Raw genomic sequence first — 6,000 nt, forward strand, 5'->3', positions numbered from 1 at the left:
TGAGCGATGGAGGGAGATGGATGGGAGGAGTGAAAGGGAGGATGGAGGGATGAATCGATGGGAGGGATGAGAGGGATGCATGGGTGGCGAGTGTTTGAATGAGGGTGGATGCGAGAGGCGAAGGGATTGAAGGAATGCGTGGAGTTGAAGGGGCCAGGGGGAGGCATGGGTGGCGAAGCTGGGAGAGGGCGCGGGGAGACGGAGGGAGGTGGGAGGGCGGCCCGCCAGCATGAGTCATGACGGACGCACGTGGAGAAGTATGGGTTGTGGGGTGGGGGGTGGAGGCGGCGGGAGGGAGATGAACCCAGGGTGAGGGGGGCGAGGAGGGGGTGGGGTGAGGAGGGGGGCGAGGAGGAGGGGAGCGAGGGGCGGGCGGGCCGAGAGGAAGCGTTCGCCTTCGGAATAGAAATTAAGCGCTGCGCGTGAAGGGCAGAGGCAATGCTGCAGAGACGCGACACAAAATACAAAGATCCCCCGTATATCCTTCAGACTGTTGGGGGGAAAGTGCAGTTCACGAGCACCTTTGAAGGCGGCCACGGCGCACGATCTGGTGGTGGTCAGCACCACGCCCGGCCGCCTTCGTCTCCCCGGTGTCGACGTTTGCACACCGCAGCAGGTGACTAATTGCAAGACTCAGTTGAGCTATAGGAGAGGCCCACGGTCGGGCGAGATATTTGTCGCCGATGTTGAATGGAACTCGGGTCGCCAACCAATTCACGACCGCTCCAAAGATAAAGATCCCCCCGTATTGCCTTAGACTTGGGGCAAGTGCTGTTAGCGAGCACCTATGAAGGCGGGCACTGCACACACGAGGGGGATGGGTGTCCAGCACCACGCCCGGCCGCATTTGTATCCCTAGTGGCGATGTTTACTACACTGCACCAGGTACCAATTTTAGGCTGAGGCGACCTAGGGGAGGCCCATGACCGGTTTAGATGATCGTCACTGGTGTTGGCCGTGAGCGGGAATCGAACCCGGGTCGCCGGGTTCGTAGCGCAGCGCTCTAACCGCTACACTACCGCTCCCCACACACATGACACAACAACGGCCGTTCACCACCAAGTGTCGGTGACGTCACCACAGCGCATGTGCCAGGCTAGGTGCACATTGAGGCCACGTGATATCCCAACGTGTCCCCAGCCCCTATCCTTCACGAACCCGCAGAGCAGCGTGGCGAAGTATGGCCAAACAAACCCCCACTAGCCAACCAACACGGGGTTGGGAGGCCTTCATCCACCAGTGGATTAACCAGGGCCTCTCAACTGTTTAACGTGACCCAAAAAAACTAGTTTGGAGCAATTTATGTCATAATCAATTGGTATTCCGGGTTACAAAAACAATTGTTACACCTTGCAAATATGTACACGGTGCTTTGTGTACCTTCTTGGGAATACGTACGACTGCCGAGGGACACATCGAAAGTCGAGATCTGTCCAGGAGTTTGCGTCATACAAAGCAACGCTGCCGATATTAAAACAACAAACAACCTCCCTGAAAGTCGTGTGGTAGGATTTGTGTGTGTGTGTGGGGGAGGGGGGGTTACCACACCACACCTTGACTCTTTGTATGTGAAGGGACGGATTTTGGTGGCATGGAAACGTTGCGCATGGACCGCTTGGTTGGTAATGCGTGCGGTAGAGAAGACGCGAGCGAGGGAGGGAGGGAGGAGGCGGGGGATGAGACGGAAGCATGGATTGTTTGCACGGCGAGTCAGCCTCCTACACTCCTCCTCAACTCCCCCACCCCTCCCCTTAAAATCCCCCCCGATTTGAACCGAAGCAGTCCGGACCACTATTCCGGGAATTGTGGTACTGCGACAGCTGTTGAGACCCATGCGGCGACTCGTTTAAATCGGATGATTCGGTGCTGCTGCTGCTGCTGCGTTGGCAGTGGCGAACAAATAAACAGAAAAAAACCTCCATGAGCAGAGGTTTTTTTTTGGGTTAGATCGCGTAAATATGTGTCATTAAGCCAACCACAACACGGCACAGCCAATTAGTGAGGTTTGGTCACGTAAACAGAACGTGCCAATTCGGTACTAGTACAGCACACCGGTGTGTTGGAGAGCCAAGCCACACCATTTACAATCCGACTACTAGTAACCAATTGGCATGTTCTGTTTACGTGATGGGTTTAACGACGCATTTATATTTACGCGATCTTACCCACAAAAATCGATATAATTTTAGATGATATTGGTCGCGAAAGCCTACTGCGTGTTAAACGGACAAAAAACCGATTCAAACATTCTTCAACAACACCGCGATATATAAACGTGCGTGTAGGGTTTTTTTTCTCGTCAAATTTTAAAAAGTTCGTTTTATTCGTTACACGGATGTCCGCCTAATTTACAACGGGAAATCCGTGGTGCATGACTGCAGCAGCAGCAGCAACACGACAAAATCGATATTGCAGACAACAAGTACAGGGTCCGGACGGGATATTGCACAACTCACGAGGAATTTAAACTATTCTTAGTTTACCAGGTAAAGCACACTGATCTATGCCGCTCTTTTTCAGAAGCGACCTGGCCGCAAATGATTTATCGGCTATGTGGCTTATTAAAAAAAAAATCACGTGCAAATTCACAGCAGCCGAAGACTCTAAATGCGTGATGTTGATTCTTAACGTGGGAGGGGGAAAAACCGGAGGAGCCGGAGAAAAATCCACGCGGCCACAAGGAGAGAGACGCCGAAAACTCCAGGGTCGGAATCGAACTCCACGACCTCCTGTATACCAGGCGAGGTAGTTAACATCTCGCCACCGTGGCGCCCCCTTGAACGTTCGTTAAACCGATTCATAGGATTATCAGGACATGAGAGCACGACAGTGTAAGGTTGCTATGGATAGGCGTACTGTGTACCTCTAGTGGTAGTGCCTTACGCCGACAAAGCATTCCGGGAAATATCGAGCGAGAGATTCACCTCCTTTGCACGTACAGTCACACAAAGATCCCCCATGTAGCATAAACATACTTTTGGTGAAAGCTCTGTTCATAGAGTAGCACCGTCGAATACCGGCACGGCACACGAGGGGGTGGGTGGCCAGCACCACGTCCAACCGCCTTTGTCTCCCCAGTAGCGATGTTTACACACCGCACCAGGTACTCATTTGAGGCCGAGTCGACCTAAGGGATGCCCACACAAGCGGTTGGCTACGTACGGCGCGAAAGAAGTTCAGCGTGCACAAACTGCTGGGGGCAAGATACGTGTATATCGAGCATCTACGATGGGCAAAACGGCAGGCGATAAGCTGGTTGTGGCCAGCACCACGCCCGGCCGCCTTTGTCTCCCCAGCGAGATGTACTAATTGTCAATGCCCCTGGGACATCGGTGGGAAAGAGCTTGATAGCTCATCGGATTCCTCCAATATAAATATAATTACTAATTTAAGATCGAATACCCAATACTCATTTAAGGTTGATCTTTCTCGGGATTTGAAGGTCCATTTCCCGAACCGTCGTATTTCGGGATACAATTGTATGAACGACGCTCAACTAAAATAGTATTGTCATTCTAGTGGAGTGTAATTGATGAACGTGTTGAGTTTGTCATTTTATGGCCGAGTAGACATAAGGGAAAGGGGCCCGGTAGCGATTCAGATCATCGCCACTGATGTTCGCCGATCTTCGACCATCGGGGTTCCTAGCGCAGTGCGCCAACCGCAGCGCCACCGCTCCCCCGTACACACACTCACCCACTCCAGTCACACACCCACACGTGAAGTCACACACGCGCACACTCCGATGACTCATCCGAGGAGACTGCATTAGCGCGCGCACACGAATTTAAAGTGGAGGACGAACACCAGACGTGAGCTGAGTGTACAACAACAATACCCACATACACAAGACGAAGATCCCCCGTGTAGCCTACACAGGCTTGTTGGGGAAAGTGCTGTTAGCAAGCACCTATTAAGGCCGACACGTCCTGGGGTGGTGAGTGGCCAGCACCACGGCCGACCGCTATTGTCTCCCCCCTAATGCCGATGTTTACACACCGCACCCGTGTTAAGGCCGAGTCGACCTAGAGGAGGCCCAAGACCGGTTCAAGATATTCGTCATCGATGTTGGCCGTGAGCGGGAATCCAAAACTCGAAAGTGGTCGGGTTCGTAGCGCAGTGAGCAAACCACTGCACCGCCGCTCCGCACCAGGAGACATTCATATTGTCAATGCAAATCCACACACGTGCAACCATCTTCCAGTGTAAGCATAACAAAAATACATGCACCAAGACAAATATCCCATGTATGGCTTTACATTTGTTTTGGGGCAAGTGCTATTCGAGAGCGCCTATGAAAGCCGGAACGGCGCACGAGGGAGGGGTCGCCAGCACCACGCTCGGCCGCCTTCGTCTCCCGAGTGCCGATGTTTACACACCGCCCACGATCGGTTCAGATGATCGTCACTGGCCGTGAGCGAGAATGGAACTCAGGTTGTTGCCGGGTTCGTAGCGCGGCAGGCCAACGGCTCCACCACAGCTCACCACGTGCACCCCGCACACATTTTACACAAGTCACACGTGCAATTAAAACACACAGAACCACGCCCGGCCGCCTTTGTCTTCCATGTGGCGATGTTTTTACACACCGCACCAGGTACTCATTTGAGGCCGAGTCAACCTAGGGGAGGCCCAGGACCGGTTCAGATAATCGTTGCCTGGCATTGGCCGTGAGCGGGAATCGAACTCGGGTCGCCTCGTTCGTAGCGCAGCGCGCTATAAACCGCTCCGACGCTACCGTTCCCCCACGACACATCCCCATTCCCCACTGACGCACGCGCACACACAGACACGTGCAGGCACACGTACGTCACACACACACAGACACGTGCAGGCACACGTACGTCACACACACACACCCTCGCTCGGTGCTCCAATCAGGGACCCCCCCCCCCGCCGCTTCCCACGCCGACTGTGGCACCGCCTCCTCCATCACGGCGCTCGCTCAAGCAGCAGCAGCAGCCCCACCGAGACATCCGCGTGGTTCCCGTCGCAAGCAGCTGATGGTGCCGATCGGTGGCGGATCAAAGGAGGTGAAGGGGGGGGTATTATTCACCCCCCCCCCACCCCCATATCTACAGACCCCCGTTAATTGTTACTTTCTAAACTATAAGAGATGTTTTAAATGTAGGGTTCTAGTTAAAAACATTACAATTCCAGGACCCCCTTCGCCTCCCCAGGACCCCCCCCCCCCCACTCGCCCCGTCCCTTTGCGAAGTTCTAGATCCGCATGTGGCACGTACACAGACTGCAGACAACACGTGCCTAGACTGTACATAGACTGTACATAGAACAGTCAAAGATCCCCCACCTAGCCGACACACACTGTTGCGGGCAAGTGCTGTGAGAGCTCCGATGAAAGCCGGCACGGCGCACGAGGTGGGTGGCCAACACCACGCCCGGCCGCCTTTGTCTCCCCGCAGTGTTGATGTTTACACACCGCACTGGGCACTCGCTTGAGGCCGAGTGGACATAGGGGGCCGATTTAGATATTCGCCACTCTGATTGGTCGTGAGCGGGAGTTGAACCGAGTAGCGCAGTGCGACAACCACTACGCTACCGCTCCCCCCCCACACACACACAACAACTGCCGCCGCTCGCCACTAAGTGGCAGTGACGTCACAACGCGGCGTCTGTGCCAGGCTAGGTGCAGCTTGAGGCCACGTGAAATGTCGGTGGCTGGCTGGCGGTAGGTCACGGGGCAGACCCACAGGCGCATGCACGGGCAAGTCACCCGGCACATACACAAGGCGCACACACACACAGTGTGTGTGTGTATATACTCACACGGGAGATGTCGCCTCGCGTGTGTCCCCCCCCGTCTCCCCTTGAGAAGGGAGGGAGACACGGAACTCATCGCGGTGCTGCTGCTGCTGCTCTTGGTGCGCGCGTGTCTCCGTCTCTCCCTGCCGCTCTCGCGCGCGCTCGGACCCGGCCCAGAGAGGGAGACCCGCTCGGGGTTCCGCCTCGTCCTCCTCTTCCTCCTCCTCCTCGTCCGCT

This window comes from Lampetra fluviatilis, chromosome 37 (genome assembly GCF_964198595.1).
Source record: "Lampetra fluviatilis chromosome 37, kcLamFluv1.1, whole genome shotgun sequence".
In the NCBI taxonomy this organism is placed as follows: domain Eukaryota; kingdom Metazoa; phylum Chordata; class Hyperoartia; order Petromyzontiformes; family Petromyzontidae; genus Lampetra; species Lampetra fluviatilis.